General features: G+C 43.2%; 1 long non-coding RNA gene across 2 annotated transcripts in view; it reads left to right on the forward strand.

Moving 5' to 3' along the window:
• LOC149454068 (uncharacterized) overlaps window positions 1-22537 on the forward strand; it is a 66354-nt gene that overhangs the window by 5580 nt on the left and 38237 nt on the right. For both annotated transcript variants that reach the window (XR_016314389.1, XR_016314390.1), the window contains exon 2: window positions 5632-5795. This is a non-coding gene — a long non-coding RNA (uncharacterized LOC149454068). The remainder of the gene's footprint in view (window positions 1-5631; window positions 5796-22537) is intronic.

Below are 22537 nucleotides of genomic sequence, written 5' to 3' on the forward strand. Positions count from 1 at the left end.
TATCTGTACATGGCAGTAAGGCAGAACTGGGCAGCATAAGTGACAGCACTTCATGCAAAGATATCGGGACACAGCGTGGCATGAAGATATCAAGGGATTGTAAACCAGGACAGTTGGCAGATATGGGGCAGCTGCTTTGGGCACCACAGCAATGATTGGGCACAGAGCAGCTGCCACTTTAGCCCCTCCTTAAAGACAGCCCTGTGCCCATGTCTGTAGTAATCTACACACTGTCCATGTCTGTAGTAACCTCCACACCACCCATGTCTGCTGTACATTCCACACTGCTGTGGTCATCCTCCACTTCCATACATTCTCCTCTGTTCCCCAGTATGGCATCTTCCTCCATGCATTCTCCTATCCTCCCCTCTATGGCCAGCCCTCTCCATTTACGGCCATCTTCCTTCACTTCTCTCTGCAACTGTGGCCATTTTACTCCACTTCCAATTATGCTCCTTTCTTCCCCACTGTGTCCAGACCTCTCCACTTACAGCCAACTTCCTCCAATTCTATACATTTTCCTCTCTTCCCCACTCATCTTCTTTCTCTTCTCTGCCACTTTGATACATATTCCTCCCCTCGGTGGCCATCCTCCACTTCCAAATATTCTCCTCTGTTCTCCAGTGTGGCTATCTTCCTCCACTTCCATACATGCTCTTCTATTCCTCACTGTTGCCAGCCTTCTCCATTTCCAGCCATCTTCCTCCAATTGCATACATCCTCCTCTCTTCCCCACTATGACCATCCACTTCCATACATGCTCCTCTCCTCTGTGGCCATCTTCCTTCACTTCTATACATGCTTCTATCCTCCCCTCTGTGGCTAGCTTCCTCTGCTTCCATACATGTTCCTCTCCTGCCCTCTGTGGCCACCCTCCTCCACTTCAGTACATTCTCCTCTTCCCCACTGTGATCATCTTTCTCCAATTCATACATGTTCCTCTCTTCCCCACTGTGGCAATCCTCCAACTCCATACATGCTCCTCTCCTTTTTGCTGTGGCCATTCTCCTCCACTTCCATACATGCTCCACTCCTCCCCTCTTTGGCCAGCCCTCTCCACTTCCAGCCATACTCCAATTCTATCCATTCTCTTCCCCTTTGTGGCCATCCTCCACTTCCATACATTCTCTTATCTTCTCTTTTCATGCTCTGCTCTTTCCCACTGTTGCCAGCCCTCTCCATTTCTGGCCATGCTTCTCAAATTCTATGCATTCTCCTCTTTTCCCACTATAGCCAGCCTCCTCCACTTCCATATATGCTCCTCTCCTCTGTGGGGCCATTCTCCACTTCCATACATCCTCCCTTCTATGGCCAGCTCTCACCACTTCTATACATGCTCCTCTCCTTCCCTCTGTGGCTGTCTTCTTCCACTTCTATGTATGCACCTCTCTCCCCCACTCTAGCCAGCCCTCTCCACTTTCATCCATCCTCTTCCAATTCTATACATTCTTCTCTCTACGCCACTATGGCTTTCTTTCTCTGCTTCCATGCATGCTCTTTCTCCTCTATTTCCCAGTGTGGCCATCTTCCTCCACTTCCATACATGCTCTTCTCCTCCCCACTGTTGCCAGCCCTCTCCACTTCCAGCCATCCTCCTCCAATTTTTCTTCCTCTTTTTCAATACATGCTCCTCTCCTCCCTTCTGTGGCCATCTTCTCTCACTTCCATACATGTTCCTCTCTTCCCCACTATGGCCATCTTCCTCCAATTCCATACATGTTTCTCTTCCCCACTGTGGCCAGATCTCTTCACTTGTGGCCATCCTCCAATTCTTTACATTCTCCTCTCTTCCCCACTGTGGCCATCTTCCTCCACTTCCATGCATGCTCCTATCCTCCCCTCTGTGTCCATTTTCCTCTGCTCCATAAATGATCCTCTCCTGCCCTCTGTGGCCACCCTCCTCCACTTTCATACACTCTCCTCTCTTCCCCACTGTGGCCATCTTCCTCCAATGTTATACATGCTTCTCTCCTCCTCACTGTGGCGAACCCTCTCCACTTCCAGCCATCCAATTCTATACATTCTCCTCTTCCCCACTGTGGCCATCCACCTCCACTTTCATACATCTCCCCTCCCCTTTGTGGGTATTCACCTCCACTTCCATACATGCTCCTCTCCTCCACTCTGTGACCATCTTCCTCAACTTCTATACATTCTCCTCCACTTCCATACATTTTCCTCTCCTCTGTGGCCATTCTTCTCCACTTCTATACATGCTCCCTTTCTCCCCTTCATGGCCACCCTTCTCCACGTCCATACATGCCCCTCCACTACCATACACTTCCCTCTGTGGCTATCGTACTTCACTTCCATACATGCTTCTTTCTTCCCCAATATGGCCAGCCCTCTCCACGTTCGGCCATCCGCCTCCACTTTCATACATTCTCCTCCCCTCTGTGGCCATCGTCCTCCACTTTCATACATTCTCATCTCCTCCCCTTTGTGGCCATCCTCCTCCATGACCATACATGCGGTTTTCCTCCCCTCTGTGGCCATCCACTTTCATACATGCTCCTCTGTGGCCATCCTATTCCACTTCCATCCTCTTCTATGGCCAGCCCTCTCCACTCTCAGCCAGCCAACCTCCTCCCACTTCCATACATGCTCCTCTCCTCCCCCTTGTGTCACCTTCCACTTACATACATGCTCCTCTCCTCCCCCTTGTGGTCACCTTCCTCCACTTCCATACATTCTCCTCTCCTCCCATACATTCTCCTCTCCTCTCTTCTGTGTCCACCCTCCTCCACTCCCACACATGCTCCTCTCCTCCCCTCTGTGGCCATCCTCATTTACTGCCATGCATTGTCCTCTGTTCCCCAGTGTGGCCATCTTCCTCCACTTCCATACATGCTCTTCTCTTCCCCACTGTTGTCAGCCCTTTCCATTTCCAGCCAACCACCTCCAATTCTATTCATTCTCCTCTTTTCCCCACTCTGGCCACCCTCCTCCACTTCAGTACATTGTCCTCTCTTCCCCACTGTGGCCATCTGCCTCCGCTTCATACATGCTTCTCTCTTCCCCGCTGTGGGCACCCCTATCCACTTTGAGCCATCCTCCTCCAATTCTATACAATATCCTCTCTTCCCTACTGTAGCCATTATCCTCCATTTCCATATAATCTCATCCCCTCTGTGTCCATCCTTTTCCACTCCCATACATGCTTCTTTCCTCCCTTTTATGACCATCTTCTTCAACTTCCATACATGCTCCTCTCTTCTCTACTGTGGCCATCCCTCTCCACTTTCGGCCAGCTTCCTTCAATTCTATACATTTTCCTCTCTTCCCCAATGTAGCCATTATCCTCCATTTCCATACAATCTCCTCCCCTTTGTGCCCATCCTCCTCCACTTCAATGCATGCTTCTTTCCTTCCCTCTGTGGCCATCTTCCATACATGTTTTTCTCCTCCCCACTGTGGTCATGCTGCAGAATGTCTTAGAACCTAAAGAACTTGATTGGAAGCAATTGTTTGCAACAAAGAGTAACAATAGGTGGGTCAGGAACCCTCTCACCCAGTCCTTGTTATGTTCTCCTCCCCTCTGTGGCTTTTTTTCTCTACTTCCATACATGTTCCTCTCTACCCCACTGTGGCCACCCCTCTCCACTTCCATACATTCTCCTCTCTTTCCCACTGTGGCCAACTTCCTCCCCTCCCCTGTGCTGCCTTACTCCTCCACTTCCATACATTCTCCTTTTATCTGTGGACATTCTCCACCACTTCCAGTCTCTTCCCAGCTGTTGCTATCTTCTTCCACCTCTATACATTCATCTCCCATCTATGGCTATCCTCCTCCATGTCCATACATTCTCCTGCCCTCTGTGGTCATTCTCCTTCACTTAAATACATTCTCCTCCACTCTGTGGCCATTATCCTTCACTTGCATAAATGCTCCTCTTTTTTCCCACTGTGGCCATCTTTCTCCACTTCTACTCATGCTCCTCTCCTCCTCTCTTTGGCCATTATCCTCCACTTCTATACATGCTCCTTACCTCCAGCTGGGGTGGCTGCATTCATTTTCTTTTTTTTTTCTCTACACGTTTCTTCTTTATTTTAACCTAAAAGGGTGTGTGTTAGGACTACATCACACATCCATCTCTTCTCCATTACAGGAAGAGGTGTTTTTGTAGGGAACGATGCTAACTGACATGAGTCGTTAGGCACATTTTCAAAACAAATATGTATATTAAAACACTTTCAAAAAGTACATTTAACAGACTGAAAGGAGCAAATAAGTACATTTTATGCAAGAGCTTGCATGTACTTTAAGTACTTGACACTAGCCTGTATATATCCCTTTGTTACCAGACTATTTTTCAGTTTTCAGTACTGTGATAGTTTGACAGTTACTGCATTATGCAATACTGTCCCCATATTAATTTTTTTTTTTAGACAGAACCACCCCAGTCTATCAACCTCATCCAGACAGAGATCACTTTGCATTCAATGAGAAAAATGCAACATGTTCTCTGAATGGCACCCATGCCAAGTGAGCAACCCCCAGTGGTTACTATACAGCAGGGCAGTTGCTCAGCACAAGACCTGGAGGACAGCAAGGATCACAACTACTACAGTGATTCTCCGCTTCTCCGGGGATGGGCCAGGTATGGAAAATGCAAACCTTTACTGACAATGACCAATCAAAATAACTGTAATCCATCCCAGAAGCCCTGCAGAAAGAGGGGAGAAGAGCAGGGATTTCAAATCCCCAGACTGCTACACCAGCTTATGCAGAGAGCTAGACAGCTTCTTGATTGCAAAGTCCAAATTTGAGAGTGGGGAATCAGGAGATCTTTCAGGAGGAAAAACCTCCAGACTAAGCAGTATCTAAGAGAAGACCAAAGATCAGGATCCTGCCAAAACTCCAAATAATCTGAACTGTCCTGTGGACTTTGACCAACAGTGTATGAGCCTGCTCTTCCCTCAGCAAAAGGATTCCCCAAATATCCCACAACAAGAATGCCCTTTGAAGAAGAGCAAGCATAGGGGCTAGCACCTGAGTGCATACTCTAGTGATGCTGTATACCCACAGAAAAACACAGAGATAATTTTAATATGCTTGAAAGTGAGTCTTGCAAGTTACCATCTTTGACATCCACAAGGGCCACAAAATCTCCTGGATGGAGGGAAACAATGACCAACCTGGTAGATTCAATGCATAATTTTAGCACTCAAATGAAGATAGAGTTTTTTTTAGAGCCAGAATGGGGTGAGACCTTGAAACTTTCCCTTTTCTGTAACAATGGTAATGACTTCCTGAGAGTGGAGTTGTGCCAGAACTGCATAGATGTCTGTCGATGTGGAAAACGTCGGAAGGTTTGACAACATACACTACAACCAATAAACAAGGATGCGTCTGCCCATGCACCAGAAGCCACTTGGAGAACCAAGTGACTTTTTTGGATTTTTTTATTAAAAAGTAGGATCATTGTGTGTGTTATATTGCATATTAATAGGATGGAGACCCATGGACACTCAAAAAATGGGGAAACTATATCTCCCAAACCACTCTATAGGGTGACCAGGAGAAAGAAGGTTTGACAACATAAAGCAGGGTGCAGGCAGAGATTGAAGTTCCAGCTTGTAGCCCCTGGATACTACATCCTTTACTCATGCATGCTTTCTGTCCAATAGGTCACAAAGGCCAATCGATATCCCCCTACTTTGAGAAGCAAGAGGAAGAGGACTTTCTTGCAGACATGGAAGATTTGGCAGTCCAAAGTTCACAAGGTAATCGAGACTTGGACTTGAACTTAGTGGTCTGGGAATAATGAAAGAAACACATCTTAGCTTCAGAGGTAAGAGGTTTTCCAGTATGAGGCATATATTTCTTTTACTGAGCAAAAGGGTACTATTTCTTCTAGTAACATTTGTAATAAAGCTCTCTGGGAGGCACCGAAGAGATGTTCTCCCTCAAATGGCATGCAAAGTAAGCATTTTTGCACTGTTGTTCTACAGACCAACATGTAGCCAAGAGGCGTAGGTACAGACATCAACATCAAAGTTTAGGGTGATGAGCATGAGGTTCCAATTGTTTCAAATCCCTTAGGCTCCACACAGATGCCTTAATCATATTTTTCTTTTCTTTTTTTAAAGATTATTTTTGTTCCCCAATATCCACTGTGTAGTAGGTAAGTATAGAACAGAGTATTTGTGCATAACGATGTGTAATAGAGATACAGAAAGTAATCAGGGATTAAGCATTGCCAATTATAAGGTATTATTCTAACCATCATACAGTACTTGCTCACCATGTGAGAAACTGCATACAATATGTTTAACTTCAGTTTGATTCATAAGCAATTTTACCTCTTAACTCTGTCTAGACATCCATACTTCTATTTGTTTTCATACATTATGTGGTAGATTTAATAAAGGCAAATAGACTTCAGAGTCTATTAAATGAGGGAAAGCTTTGACTTCCATCATCCAATCATGTGCAAACAAAATTAAAGTGACAACAAGTGGTAAAACAGGGATTGCATTAAGAAAAAAACTTTAGATCCACTTTAAACATTTTTCCACAAGCACTACCTTTCCACACCCTGTAAGTATGGGGGGAGAAGAAGAATATTCTGCCTCAGCAAGTCTGAGTTTAGATTCTGTAATGGTTAGTTTGGTTTGCACACAGCTTTAATGGCAAGAGCAAAAGTACCACACATGGTAGCTTTAAATGCATCCCATCTGCAGGGAACAGTGAAAACATCTGCAGTATCCTGCCAAAATGATTGAATTTTGGGAATACAGTACATTGGTCTGTCACCTTGGAATTACACAAAAGTTCATGAGCCTCTGGAATTGTTAATTGCTGGGCTCCATCAGGTTTTTTTTTTCTCAAGCAGAAAGGTAAAAGGCATACATTGATGATGAACACCCCCGAGTCAAGTATTTTACCAATTACCAATGTCCTTTGTAATTAAGTTATTTCACTCCAGAACCTGCTGCTGAAGAGCCCATACTTGCAGGTGGATGCATGTCCTCCCCAGGTCCAGCAGCCACCAGTAGTTTAACCTGTCATGACACTGACATGGGAGAACTCTGGGTAAGACTCCATACTTCCTGCAAACATCAGCTTATTGAATGAAGCCAGATTACCAGAGTACTTAAAAAAACTCAAATGCAATGTATTGTTTTTATAGAGATGTCATCTATGAGATTAAAATGCTTTACAGCTTTCTCACACTACAGCATTTGTAGAACACAAATCATTTCCTTGCCCTAGCTTCCCTATCAATCTAACATCTCTTTTAACCAGCTCCCTAAAAGCATTGTCTGAATGTTCATAAAATGCATTGCACCCTAAAGAGCCAGATATTAAACTTCCAGGCTATGTGCACTGTATCTTAGAAGTGTTAACATTCTGCACCATATACCTAGTGGTATTTCTTGACCCTGCATCTCTGTTACAAGCAAGGTAAAAATTGCCTGATGCGATATATAGCAAACATGTAGATGTTGACTGATCCATATAGCCACTGGCCCTTAATACACTTCTTGTCTCTAAATCGTATAGATTTACATGTAATGCTTAAGTTGAAGTGTAATCTGATAAAAAAAAAATACATTCCCTATACCCCCCCCCCCCCCCCCCCCCCGTACCTCTAATACAAAACGATGTTCAGCAACAACTGCACAGTACAATTTTTTCTAAGTTCACTTTGGTTTATGATTCTTTATTGGTAAAGTATTTGAAGGTGTGTTAACACAGGAGTTTTATATACAGTATTTATATTAGGTGTAAATTATTAAGGAGTCTAGCCAGAAAACAGGCTGTTAGAAGGGCTCTATTGTATGCATAGAGGGTGGGATAGTGGCTGATGCTTTTTATTAATATTTTTCTACATCTATATAGTGTGGGATCTCGCTTCAAATGGTAGAGCTTTTCTTTTCAAAAGCACACAGCAACTCACTTCTTTTTAAGGGCCTTTTTGCCCAATTTTATTTAAAAGAAAAAGTTCCATAAATGCTTCCCACGCAGGGGCATCCACCATCAAACAAATTAAACAATATTCAGCCTTCTGGCTCTCTCAGGTATACCGCTTTATGTCTATCTCCTACAGACTCCTTCCAAAAGGTTGTTTTTGCACACAGCAAACCTCTAGCACACAGCTATTCTGGCTTCCACCTCTCTTAGGTAAAGCCCACCTGACTCCAAGGCAGAAACCTCTTGTCTGCCGGGGTGGAGCCCTCCTGACTCCTGTCTGCCGGGGTGGAGCCCAGAATTATGGCCTGGCCTCCACAAAAAGGCCTGCACACACCTGTGCAATCAGCGTGCTGGCTGTTCTCAAAACATGGACCCAGGATTGGAGATTTCATCCCTCCCAAATCTCTTAGAAATCTCCAGGCTACAGGTCCCAAAACAGGCTTTACAAACCAAAGAGGAAACTGATAAACCAGTTTCCTCTGCATTATGAGAACTGCCTGGAGCCCCTCAACCTGTATGGTTGAGAATCCTGGGTCACCACCTGTGGATACAGGATACTGCACTGCCACAATAGATGCAATATACAAAAAAAAGATGTGCCATGAATTATACTTTCCTTTAAGAAAACACCCACCCTTCACTATGACCACCATCAGAGTGACGCTGTGGTACAGTATCTTTAGCCCCCAGGAAACTATCCCTGCTATGAAATATCTAGTAGATTATGTTATCCCCCAAGGCCTAAAGTTTCCATTCCTCTGAGCACAAGAGCTTTTTCCATAATCTAGTAATATTTTAATAATTGCAGCTTTTAAATGTATGTAGAATAATTACATAAAAATAAAAAAACTATTTATTAAACAGGTTAGTAATCCATTCCTATTTATGGAAGCAACGCTTATGTTGCTTACAAAGAGAAATATAAGAAAGGAGGCAATCTTGGCTTTAGCATGATGCTTAACAAACTAGCATACCGTATTTAGATTTAAAGGTACCATCTTTATCTCTTAGGAAGGATTGAGTTAGATTCTAGAGAGCTGTGATACTCTTTTGGAAGCTGTCAGAATTGCTAATGAGAAGCTGGATGGAAGATGCTGGTGGAAATTTCCAGGACTGGTAACAGTGGAAATTTCCAGCACTGTAGCCTGCCAAGCATCCTCTGCTTTGTATTAATAGGACAAAGCACTGGTTGCAGAACAGAGGAACCAGACATTGTATCCCATATATCGCTGTAATTCCTTATCCATGACTACAGTCTACTAATCTCTGAACATTTATATATGCATATTTGTTAACCAGAATTCTTTGCATTCATTTAGATTTTTTATTTGCACGAGTTTAGGCCTGCTTACATCAGTTTTAAATGTTTACTTAGCCAGTAAGTGGATAACCACTTAATCCAGTACAATATTAACCTATTAAGTGCCTACCATATAGCTACTAAAAACAATGGCAATTTAGGTATACCCAAGTACAGTGTCAGGAAAAAGGATGTGATCCTAATCACAACAATTGACAAACACAATGGGGTTGATGTACTTAAACTGGATAGTTGTGAATCTGGTGCAGCTGTGCATGGCAGTCAATCAGCTTCTAACTTCAACTTCTTCAGTTAAGCTTTGACATAAAAGCCTGGAAGTTGATTGTTTTCTATGCACAGCTGCACCAGATTTTTCACTCTCCAGTTTTAGTAAATCAACCCCAGTGTGCTTAAGGTGATAACACACAAGCAATTCTAATTTCTTGTCTCTTTATTGAATACACATTAAACGTTTACAGTGCTGGAGGAAAAAGTGCATGAACCCTTGGAGTTATACAGGTTACCACACTTAATCCTCACATCACTGAGATATTAGAATATCCATTTTTAATGGAAGAATTAACAGAAGCAATCAAGTCCACAAATAGAGCAAAATCTGCTAGCTATGATGGCTTTATGCTATTCTACTACAAACCTTTTTACCACAGTTAGGCCCCTACTTCTTAGCAGCCTATAATTCTTTGACAACAGGGATGCAATTCCCAAAGGATTCCCTAGAAACCCAGATCGATGTAATACATAAAGTAAAACCTGTCCCTGTGCTCTAGTTACCATCCCATATCTCTCTGGAATGCAGATCTCAACTTGTTTAGAAGTCCTTCCTTATACTAATATAATCACGTAGATCAAGTAGGCTTCAATCTTGACACAGGAACAGAGGGACATTATTCTTAAAATGCTCAATTTCATGCATCTGCCTTCACTACATTTTTCTTACTTGTGACAGATGCACAAAAAACACTTGACCGTGTTTACTGATCTTTACAGAAGCACTTCTTTGTTACGTTGGTTTGGGGGACAATGCGTTAAGCTTGTTTAAGTCTACATATTCTACACCTACCCCAGTGAACATATACACCATATTGCCAAAAGTATTGGGACACGTGCCTTTACACGCACATGAACTTTAATGGCATCCCAGTCTTAGTCCATTGGGTTCAATATTGAGTTGGCCCACCCTTTGCAGCTATAACAGCTTCAACTCTTCAAAAACTGTGGTTTTGACAGGTACCCGCTCCCACTTCCAGCTCAGTTCACCGCAGCAATCTGAGCCATAAGTTTGGCCCCCCTTCTCCCCCCCCACCCCCGCAGTCATCTGAGAGACTTCACAGGTCCCAGAAGACTACGGGACCAATTACAAGGCACAGTGTGACTGGCGCATGCGCAGTAGGAAACTGTCTGTGAAGTCGGTTTCCCTTACTTGCAATGCTGGCGCCAGGAACCCGGAGGCTAGTGAAGAACTAGCCTGGATGATGACGGCGCTGGACCCCTGGACTGGTAATTCTCCCTATATTATCTAATGGGGTGAGCCTGGAACGCCTCTTTAACCGCATGCCAACCGGGCTATAGCCGAATGACGGCTACAGGGCGGTTGTCCAGTTCTGGGAGGGCGTCATATGACATCCTCCCAGAACGCACCTCCTGCGCGCCCCCGGAAATCTCCATGATCGATGTGTCCAATACAGCCTTTTACCACGTGATCAGATGTGTCCAATGACACAGCAGATCACCAGTAAATGCAGTTGCCGGTTATCAGCTGCAGTTTCTTCACGCTGTCACAGCGTGAGGAAAGTACTGCCGATAACCGGCAATTGTCAGAGGACAGATCGGCACCGATCATCGGTGCCCTGATGATCAGTGCCCAGCAGTGCTAACCATCTGTGACTAGCAGTGCTGCCCAGCAGTGCCACCCACCTGTGCCCATCAGTGCCACTCATCAGTGCTGCCAGTCAGTGCCCAGCAGTGTCGGCAGTCAGTCCTGTCAGTCAGTGCTACCTATCAGTGCCCATCATTGTTGCATATCAGTGCTGCCTCATCAGTGCCAGCTCATCAGTGCCATCTATCAGTGACCATCAGTGCTGCCTATCAGTCAGCCTCATCAACGCACATCAGTGAAGGAGAAAAATTAACTGTTTGCAAAATTTTGTAATAAAAACAAAAACTTTTTTTTTCAAATTTTTTGCTCTTTTTTTGTTTATAGCGCAAAAAATAAAACACCCAGCAGCAATTAAATACCACCAAAAAGAAATCTCTATTTGTGTGAAAAAAAATTATGAAAATGTCAAATGGGTACAGTGCTGCATGACCACGCAATTATCACTTAAAGTGGGACAACACTGAAAACTTAAAATTGGCCTTGGCAGAAAGGGGGTACAAGTGCCTGTAGGCAAGTGCAAGTGCTTTTTACCGTGTTCAGTTCAGTGCAGAAAAATGCAGCATATCCTACTTTTTTTTTTCTGGAACTGGAACTGACCACACTGGTGTGACCTATGCCATTGGAAACCATTTAACCTATTATTCATGTGGTTTTTATGCAGACAAAAAAACGCACTGGACTGCCTGTGGTGTGAACCAGCTCTAAGAGTTGGTAAGCTGCAATATAATAAATGTTAGCTTTTCAGTTTAATTTCTGTCTCACGTGGTTCCCTCCCAGGCACTACAGTAGGAGGGTTTCAGCAACAGAAGCAGTACTGTCAACCTAGAACACAGTGGACAAGATTAGGTGTGGTCAGGTGCTGATTGACAGGCTACAGCCTTGTCAATCAGCAGTGGCAATAGTGATATCCCTTTTTATACCTCTATAGTCCAACAGGCACAAACTACATGAGATTGGTAAGGCTGCTCTAAATTTGAGAGCAATGCAGCACACAATCACAGGAAGCTTTATTAGGTGGACTTTACTGGCAGGAATGACAGGTAATTTTGGTACTTTGCAGGAAGACTAAGAGAAAACTGCAAGTGCAGATACACTTCTAATTAAGTGTTGGAAAACTTTTTTTTAAATAGTAAGTCATAATTTTATTTTAGGAAGTAATCAATGTATACACTCATACGGCATCATGATTAGGTAAATCTTGCTAGTATCAGGTTGGACATCCTTTTGTTTTCCAATCGTTTTTATTGAAATTTTTTCCACACAAAACAGTACAAATGAGAAGAGTATCAATACACGATAAGTACATTGTTATGCATCCTTGTACACAAAATTTCCAAACTCAGCTAAAGAGGCTGAAATTGCATGTTTCTGAAATAACTTCAATAAGCCCCCAACAGGATCTTCACATAGAGAGCGGTTGAACCTCCTTTTGCCTTCAGAACTGCCTTAATTCTTTGTGGCATAGATTCAACAAGGTGTTGGAAACATTCCTCAGAAATTTTGGTCCATATTGACATGAGTTACTGTTGCCTTTCTATCATCTCGAACCAGTCTGCCCATTCTCCTCTGACCTCTGACATCAACAAAGTATTTTCATCCACACAACTGCCACTCTGGATATTTTCTCTTTTTCTGTAAACCCTAGAGATGGTCGTGCGTGAATATCCCAGTAGATGAAATACTCAGACCAGCCTGTCTGGCACCAACAACCATACCACGTTCTGTCTGTCTAAAAAAAAAAATTATACAAATTTCATAGGGGTACAGTGTTGCATGACCACGCAATTGTCATTCAAAGTGCGACAGCATTGTAAGCTAAAAATTGGCCTGGGCAGGGAGGGGATGAAAGTGTCCTGTGTTGAAGTGGTTAAGTAATACTCTTAATATGTTATAGGGTTAGGTGTTCCAGCATTTTTTTGTTAGTTTGTAGCTATTAGCATAATGTGTTAGCTACAGCTTGACTCATTTTGTTTTTTTACTTATATTTCCACACAGTGAACACCAACTCTAGGCTCAGTCTAAGCAGGGGCAAATTAACCTTTCAGTATAATTTAGAATTAAAAAAAAAACTAGGGAACCTATGTTAATAATGGTATTGCCTTGTATTGAATTTATAACCATTACTTCAGCATTCAAGGCTGTAATACTATCGATTAAGCTACTATACTTCCAAATAGATATCATTAATTAGAATATAGCTATATTAATATACTCAAATCTCTTCCATAATCCAGGTCTGAATACCTAGTTGAAGTAATATTGCCCAAGAAGACCGTCAGAGGTCTTACTGAAACTGAAAGCAACACTTGTACACCTCCTATTTAATATAACGTTTGTTTTGTTAAAGCGGAGCCCCACCCAAAAGGGGAAGTTCCGATTTAAGTACTGGTCCCCCCCTTCCCGTAAGGTTTTTGACAGGTAGTCTTCACGTGGTCCCAGAAGACTACACTACCATTCACAAGGCACAGCACTACTCACACATGTGCAGTGGCCACCCAGCTGTGAAGTCGCAAGCTGTCACAGCCAGGTGCCGACACTTATGCCGGAGCCAGGGAGCAAGGACAGTCAGTGAAACTGGCTGCGGTGAGGACACCGCTGGAACATGGGACAGGTGAGTGGCTGTTTTTAAAAGTCAGCAGTTAGTTTTTGTAGCTGCTGATTTTTATTTTTTTTTGCTTTGACTGGAGCTCTGTTTTGAGACAGAATGTGAAAGAAATATCTACAATCAGCCAAGAGCATATCAAAATGATTTGCTATGCAAACATATCAAGAAAAGTATTCTTTATTTTTCTGATATGATGCAAAATTCTCTGTAATGCATCACTGATACTTATACCATGTGAATTTAGAGAGATTAGTGAGATTACGTAGTAAATCTCACACTGCACAGCCTGGCTTAGGGTTGCATCATCACTACAGATTATAAATAGTTGATCAGTTACACTTGTGCATCATTGTTAAAATGTCATTCATTAGTCCACCCCTAAAGTCACAATCCATTCCTAAAGTTATCAATTTCACCCCAAAGCTAGGCAGTTTAAAATGGTAGTGAAATATATGTCAGATTTTCCTACAGGATTGCAGCTTGATTTATAAATGTCCTCCAACACTGCTCAAAAGTAGCACTAGGGCAATATAAAACATACCCTGGACCCCTAATGCAGAAATATACTAGGTTAAAAAAAGCACCCATGTTGTAAATAGTATTGTTTCCAATCCTTAACCACTTCCATACGGGGCACTTTTCCCCCCTTCCTGCCCAGGCCAATTTTCAGCTTTCAGTGCTCTCACACTTTAAATGACAATTATCCAGTCATGCTACAGTGTAGCCAAACAAAATGTTTATAATTTTTTTTACACAAATAGAGCTTTCTTTTGGTGGTATTTAATCACCACTGTGTTTTGCAGTTTTTGAGACATAAGCGGAAAAAAGGTGTTTTCCTTAGTTTCTATTATAAATTTTGCAAATAAGTAATTTTTCTTCATAAATTTAAACCAAAATTTATACTGCTACACTTCTTTGGTAAAAATAACCCAAATCAGTATATATTACTTATGCAGGCCATAGATGGGTCGAAAATCGGCCGATTTTTTGGCCGAAAATAAAATCGTCCGATTTTCGGATCGTTAGTGGGCTAATTGTTCGGCCGTTTTTCGGTATTTTAGCAGATTTTTTTTATCGGTAAAGTTGGAAAAAGATCGGCCGATTTTGCCGATCGGCCAATTTTCGCGGCAATTATGGGCAAATCGGCCGATCTTTTTACCGATAAAAAATCAGCGCATGAGCAGTGACCTGCAAGAGGAAGACAAAAACAAGAAGAAAAAGAAGAAGAGGATGAAGAAGAGGATGAAGATGAAGAAGAGGATGAAGAAGAAGAAGAGGATGAAGAGGAAGATGAAGAAGAGGATGAAGAAGAAGAGGATGAAGAAGAATTCCAGTCCTGCAAAAAGTGTCCCTGCAGAGAGCTCCGCTATTTCTTTGACAGTGCTTTGACATGTATAGCGGTTGCAACAATGTATCTATTTGTTTCCGAATAAAAACATCTGTATCCGAATACAGATAGATACATTGTTGCAGACGCTATAAATGTCAAAGAACTGTCAAAGAAATAGCGGAGCTCTCTGCAGGGACACTTTTTGCCGGCTGTAGACGGGATGAAAATCGGCCAATTTTTTTTACCGTTCCTGGTAACGTCGGCTGCTTGAACGACCGATTTTTCGTTTTTTCAAAAGAAAAATTGCCCGGTTTTCTCCCCATCTATGGCCTGCATTAGTCTGTGTGAAAGGTATAGAGTCTACAAGCTATGGTACCAATCATTGAAAATTGATCACACCTAATGTACTGAGGGCCTATCTCATTTCTTGAGGCTCTACTATGCTAGGAAAGTACAAATAGCCCCCAAATTACCCCATTTTGGAAAGCAGAAAGCTCAAGGTATTTAGTAAGAGGCATGGTGAGTTGTTTGAAGTTGTAATTTTTTCCCACAATTATTTGAAAATTAAGACTTATTTTTTTTACACAAAATAGTCACATTAACAAGTTGTAAATTTATAAGATATTTCTTATATGCTTCAAAATACATTTTGCTACTCCTCCTGAACATGACAATACCACATGTGTGAGACGTTTTCACAGTCTAGCTGAAAAAGGGTAAGCAAAGGATTACATGTGGTTTTAGTACAGCAGTTGTCCGCAGAGGAGAGCATTCACCCAGGAAGCAGGCAACAGTCAAAGAAATTGTCCAGGCAGCAGGCAAAAATATGGTGGATAAAGGGTTAAAACAGGCAGCAGGATGACATCCAGGCAGCAGGCAGGAACATGGTCCATAAAAAGTCTTAGGTCAGTACAGGCAGCAAGAGGAGATATGATCAGCACAGTCAAAGTGTTGGTCCAGGCAACAGGCAGCAACATGGTCTATAAAAAGTCCTAGGTAAGTACAGGCAGCAGGCAGAGATATGGTCAGCACAACCAAAGCATTGGTCCAGGTAACAGGCAGGAACATGGTCCATAAAAGGTCCTGGGTCATTACAGGCAGCAGGTAGAGATATGGTCAGCACAGCCAAAGTATTGGTCTAGGCAGCAGGCAGGAACATCAGTCTTAGGGCCCCAGTCAGGTAAGACAGGGGTAGAGGCTTCATCCCACCCAATTTCTTCAAAGCCTCTGGCCTCTGGAGAAAGCCAAAAAACTGGTTTTCTCTACTCAGAACTCTACTCCCCCCCCCCTTCCATGAGTCTGTCAGAGCCTGGAATCGAACCTGGGCCTTCTGCGGTGAGAGACAGTGTTTCTTCTCACTGAGCCACCTGGAATGCTGGACGGCTCCCTTGACAATTCTTTGGATGATCCTGCCTTTGCCCTGTTTTGTCTTGAACCTTGAACTCCTTGCACCTCCCATGAACTTCCTATAAAAGCCATGTCTCTGCACTTCCTGGTTGCCAGATTATTGTGCCTTACCAGCCAATATCCCGCTTACTGTTCCTGCTGCTGTCTTCATCTACGTTACCGACCTTTGGCTTGCTACTGACTACGATTCTGCCTCATCCTATCTACTACCATTGGTGACCGACCCTTGGCTTGTGACTGACTCCGCTTCTGTTTGATCCCTGAACTGTTGATCCGCTTTTGGTTTCCAGCCTACTCATTCCCTGGTGGGGTGATCCTGAGATCTGCGACCTGGCATTCACACGCAGCCAAATCCATCTCCACCATTAGGAGCTCTGGGGAAGACCGGTGGATGCTTAGACCCCGCACCTCAGGTGAGCCTGCGTCATTCCCACCCAGGGTGGGCCGCTGGTGTACCAATCCTGCTGGTTTCAGGTAAGCCTTACAACTGCTGTAGCAACTGGTTTCTGAACCTGACCTTATATCGTGACAGAGTCAATTGCAATTGTAGATACACTCTGGCTTTCACGCGACCTCATGAATTTCCACCATGGTGTCATTGTGGTTGGTGGACAGGGCATAAACATCTCTCCTATCCCTCTACTTCATGGCCAACACTTCCTCGTTCCTCAGATTTGCAGATTCCCCCCTTTGTAGCCTTGTGTTCACTAGATTTGGTGGGAAGCCCTTCGTGTTTGTTCAGGTGGCACCGGAGGCCAAGGTTTTCTCAAGGTACAGATGGCGGAAAAGGGGTAGGCTTGTGTAATAATTATCTAGATGTGATACCCCTTTTGGAAAAGCAGAAATGTCAGATCCCAGACAATTTTTCCACTTGTTCCAATGTAGGTTGGGCACCCAGGGGACTGGAGCTGGGAGTCTTTGCCTTCGTACACGTGGAAGGCATGCACATATCCTGTGGCACTTTAACAAAGCTTGTTGAGTTTCAATCCATACCTGGTCCTTTTGCTGGAAATGTATTGCTTGATGCTACTGTTAGATGTCTCCATTCAACTGGATGGGCATAGCATGAATTGGGGTGGTCTGAGATATATTGTTGGGCAAAAATGGTAGTGTGGTCCACAAAACATTGAAGGAAATTATCAGGGAAAATTTTTTTTTAAATCAAATCAGGGAAAAAAATTTTGTGTTTGGCTGCACACCTGGCTGTGTGGCAAAAGGAGTGATTGTAGCTGAACCTGAGCTGGAGGGAAGCTATAATGGGTTTGCCAGAGCGTCTGGAAGGTATGTTTGGGCCATGACTCTTGGGGTATGGTGTGATATTCCAGTGCTGGTACTGGCCCTTTCTTCCGTTGGCATTTGCCAATTGACCATTGGGGTGTATGGCGCTGCTCATGGTTGCCTGGTCTTCAGAGCCTCCTATTCTTTTAGGAGGGACTGCTTCCTCCTCTGATTCAGTCTCCAATCCACTACTCTCTACTCGCTTGTATTCCGAATCAGAATTGGACGTTGAGAGCTCCCCCTCCTCTTGGTCTGTCATACTTAGGACTCTTAGGTCCGTCATACTTAGGACTTAGGACTATAGTAATTACACTATTACTAGTGTAATATTTTTTGGACATCTTGGCTGTAAAATGGGTAAACCGGTAATGGGCAACTGTGATGGGTACACTGCTGATGGGCAGCAGTGATGGCGGCTCTGTGATGGGTGCACTGATGACAGGTACACTGATAGGCTGCACAGATGGCTCTGCTGACAGGTACACTAATGGACTGCACAACATGTACACTGAAGGGCTACATGAAAGGTACCCTGATGGGCTGCATGACAGGTATCCTGATGGGCTGTGCTGACAGGCTGCATGACAGGTACACTGATGGGCTGTGCTGACAGGTATGTTGATGGGCTGCACAAAATGTACGCTGATGGGCTGTGCTAACTGGTACACTGATGGGCTGTGCTGACTAGTACGATGATAAGCTGCACGAAACATATGCTGATGGGCTTTGCCGACAGGTACGCTGATGGGCTGTACTGACAGGTACGCTGATGGAATGCAAAACTAGTACACTGATGGGCTGTACTGACAGGTATGCTGATGGGTTATGCTGACAGGTATGCTGATGGGCTGCATGAAACATACTCTGATGGGCTGTACTGATAGGTACGCTAATGGGCTGTACTGACAGGTACGCTGATGGGATAGCAACAGGTGTGCTGAGGGCCTGTGTTGAGAGGTGCGCTGATGGCTGGCGACAGGTACACTGATCTGATGGGCAGCTGTGACAGGTACAAAGATCTGCTGGGCTGCTGTGAAGTGTACACAGGGCAATCAGGGCAGTGTGGTGCACAGTACAGTATGTGGTAATCCACTGTTCCCCTGTTTGTTTACATTTGTGGTCAGCTGTGCTTGGACACAGCTGATCACATGGCAAATAGCCAATTTCATTGCCTGTTTAAATTCATCAGAGAACGCTGTGTCCAGGGGACACAGCTCATCCAAGATCGCTGCGCGCCGCCGGGGGTCATGACTGGGAGAGCATCATATGATGCCCTCCTGGAGGAACGAGAGGCCTGTCCGGCCTATAGCAGAATGACAGCCAGGGGCGGGTCCCTCATCCCTCCGGGAGGGAATCGTATGACATCCTCCCAGTCACGCCCCTCATGCAGGTTAAACAAATTCATGTAGTTTAATTCAACCTTACATTACATTCTTAAACTACTCTCTGGTATTGTTCAACAACTTTGTCTCTTGCTGGTATGGACGCTTGCAAAACTGTTGCAGTCTGCTGCCAAGTATAGCTTAACGAATACAAACAAAACCACCATCTACCCTTTGCTAAATTCAGGGCACTTACATTTCTAATTCTATGTCTAATTGCCAGGTCCCAAATTCTGTGTCTATATTGTCCCGTGCAATGTCTTCTCATCCCACTGTAGTGAAAGCATGCTCATCCTGGAGCAGCACAGCAGTATTGTCACCCCATCACAGGAAGATGCATAAAGTGGGTTTTACTGGCAGGATCAACAGGTATTTGTGAGACTTTGCAAAGTTACTAAGTGAAAACTTTAAGTGCAGTTGTACTTAAAATTAAGTGCTACAGAACATAAAAAGATTATTCCTCATTTCAGAACAGAGGGTGGAACCATCCAAATCATTTTTTTATGTCCCTATAACCAAATGCACATAAAGTACCCCAATGGTGTATAGAGCAACTGTAGCATTTTATTATAGCTCAATTTGTGTCAAACTTTATACAGCTGTTTTAACTAGTTGTAGATATTGGATTACACAAATAAAAAAAAGTTACACAGTTTGTGTGTAGTACACACTGTCCTGCCCCAGTACCCTGTCCTGGGGCAGTTAGAAGTTGATATGTAAATACAGCAGCTGTAATAGCTACTTTTGTCAAACAGACTGTCAGACACAGTGTTTGTAAACTTTATTCAGATGCAAAATAACATTGTTACTTTAGCATCTTCTTTTTATGTTATTTTATTCATCTGCTAGTCAAAGAGATGTACTTTGATCTGCATATGATGTCAGTGAAAGTTTAAATAAATAAATACCATTTGTTTTAATTTATGTAAATAGAATGATAAGATTTGCACTTTCTATAGGCAGTGTATACGTATAAGAGCTAAAGTTAAGTTTTTTGGCCATCATCACTGTAGTGTGTTTGGGAACCAACAATACAATATAACCATATAGGGTATGGTGAGAAGGTACTAAAGCAGTGGTCTCCAAACTGCAGCCCTATGTTTCCTTTTATCTGGCCATTTGGGCACTATTCCTTCCACTGATACCAGCAATAGGCACAATAGCTCCCACTGATACCAACAATGGCGCATTATTCCTCTCATGAACATGAACAAGGAGGCAACATTCCTCCCACTTATACAGTGCTCACCCCTTTTGAAAAGTAAGATTTTAATCAATATCTCAATAAACACGAACAATTTCCAATATTCTGACAAAATTGAGTTTTATAGAACATTTGTTGAGCCCATTCCATGAAAGTAAGGTTAATAATATAACTTGGATTACAAAATCTTCAGTTTTACTTTAACTAGTTAATGCAAAAATGAATACACCCCACAACAAAGATGACTACATCTAGTATTTTGTATGACCTAAATGATTTCTAAAGACAGCACCAAGTCTAGGCATGGAATGAACAAGTTGGTGACATATTGCAACTTCTATCTTTTTCCATTCTTCAAGAATGACCTCTTTTAGAGCCTGGATGCTGGATGGAGAGTGATGTTCAACTTGTCTCTTCAGAACTCCCCATAGGTGTTCGATTGGGTTCCGATCAGGAGACATTTTTGGCCACTGAATCGCATTCACCCTGTTCTTCTTCAGAAATGCAACAGTGGCCTTAGATGTGTGTTTTGTATCATTGTCATGTTGGAAAAGTGCACGACAACCAAGGGCACGGAGTGATAGTAGCATCTTCTCTTTCAATATAGAGCAGTACATCTGTGAATTCATGATACCATCAATGAAATGCAGCACCACAGATGGACAGTGCCATCACCATGTTTCACGGTAGGCACCATGTATTTTTCTTTGTACTCCTCACCATTGCGATGCCAGATAGTTTTGAAGCCATTATTTCCAAACACATTTATCATTGACTCATCACTCCAGAGTACAGACTCCCAGTAGTCTTCTTTTTCAGCATGGGCCCTGGCAAATTTTAGGTGGGCTTTTTTGTGCATATGGCACTTTAAATCCCAGCAAAAAGCAATTCCTTCTCAGAGGACAAGTGAAGCGCTATCAAGCCTGACAATCCTGATGATGTCATATGATGAAAAATGTAGAGCAAGGCTTGATAGCGCTAAACTTCTCCTCTGAGAAGGAATTGCTTTTTGCTGGGATTTAAAGTGCCATACACATGGTTTTTATGTAAGTGCAAGTTTAATTGTTTTTTACCTAATAAATACGGTGTTATGCTATGAAAGTTTCCCATTGATGTTTTTACGGTGGTGGAGGAGAACTGTGGAGGTTCTGGAGTATTTTTGTTGCAAACAATTGATCTAGAGGTGTTTCCACTATGGAGTCTGTCATCAGCGTATAGAGGTGTCAAGACCTCACAGACGGCCAACTTTCCTGCAGGAGAGCGCTGCAACATCTCATACGATATTTGACCTACCATTCCAGGTGGTCAGTTATCTGTGGGGAGTAGGGATCTGGAGGGGGAGCACTAAATCGAGCACTACGCACAGAAAATTGCTATGGATAAGAAGATTTACTACTCTATCACTTAATATTCACACCAGATGTGGATGGGGGTTTCTTTGGTTTTTTTTAGAACTTTCAATTTTTTGGGAATTTTTATATGTTTGCACAATTATTGGGACATATATATATATATATATATATATGTATATACAGTTGCAAGAAAAAGTATGTGAACCCCTTGGGATTACATGGAGTTTTGCATGAATTGGGCATAAAATGTGCTCTGAACGTCATCTAAGTCACAACAATAGAAGAACACAGTCTGCTGAACATAATACTACACAAACATTAGATGTTGCCATGGTTTAATTGCACATAACATGTAAACATTCACAGTGCAGGGAGGAAAAACCTTTGGACTTAATAACTGGTTGACCCTCCTTTGGCAGCAATAACCTCAACCAAACGTTTCCTGTAGTTGCAGATCAGACCTGCAGAACGATCTGGAGTAATTTTGGACCACTCCTCTTCACAAAACTCTTTCAGTGTAGCAATATTCTTGGGATGTCTGGTGTGAATCGCTCTCTTAAGGTCATGCCACAGCATTTCAATCGGGTTGAGGTCAGGACTCTGACTGGGCCACTCCAGAAGGCGTATTCTGTGCTGTTGCAGGCATTGTTTTGTTGAATTATTTGTATGCTTTGGGTCATTGTCCTGTTGCATCACCCATCCTCTGCGGAGCTTCAGTTGGCGGACAGATGGTCGTACGTTTTCCTGCAAAATGTCTTGGTAAACTCTGGAATTCATTTTCCCATCAATGACAACAATCCGTCCAGGCTCTGAGGCAGCAAAGCAGCCCCAAACCATGATGCTCCCTCCGCCATGTTTTAC

This window comes from Staurois parvus, unplaced genomic scaffold (genome assembly GCF_062004578.1).
Source record: "Staurois parvus isolate SC_StPar_1 unplaced genomic scaffold, SC_StPar_1.0 ptg000439l, whole genome shotgun sequence".
Lineage (NCBI taxonomy): Eukaryota > Metazoa > Chordata > Amphibia > Anura > Ranidae > Staurois > Staurois parvus.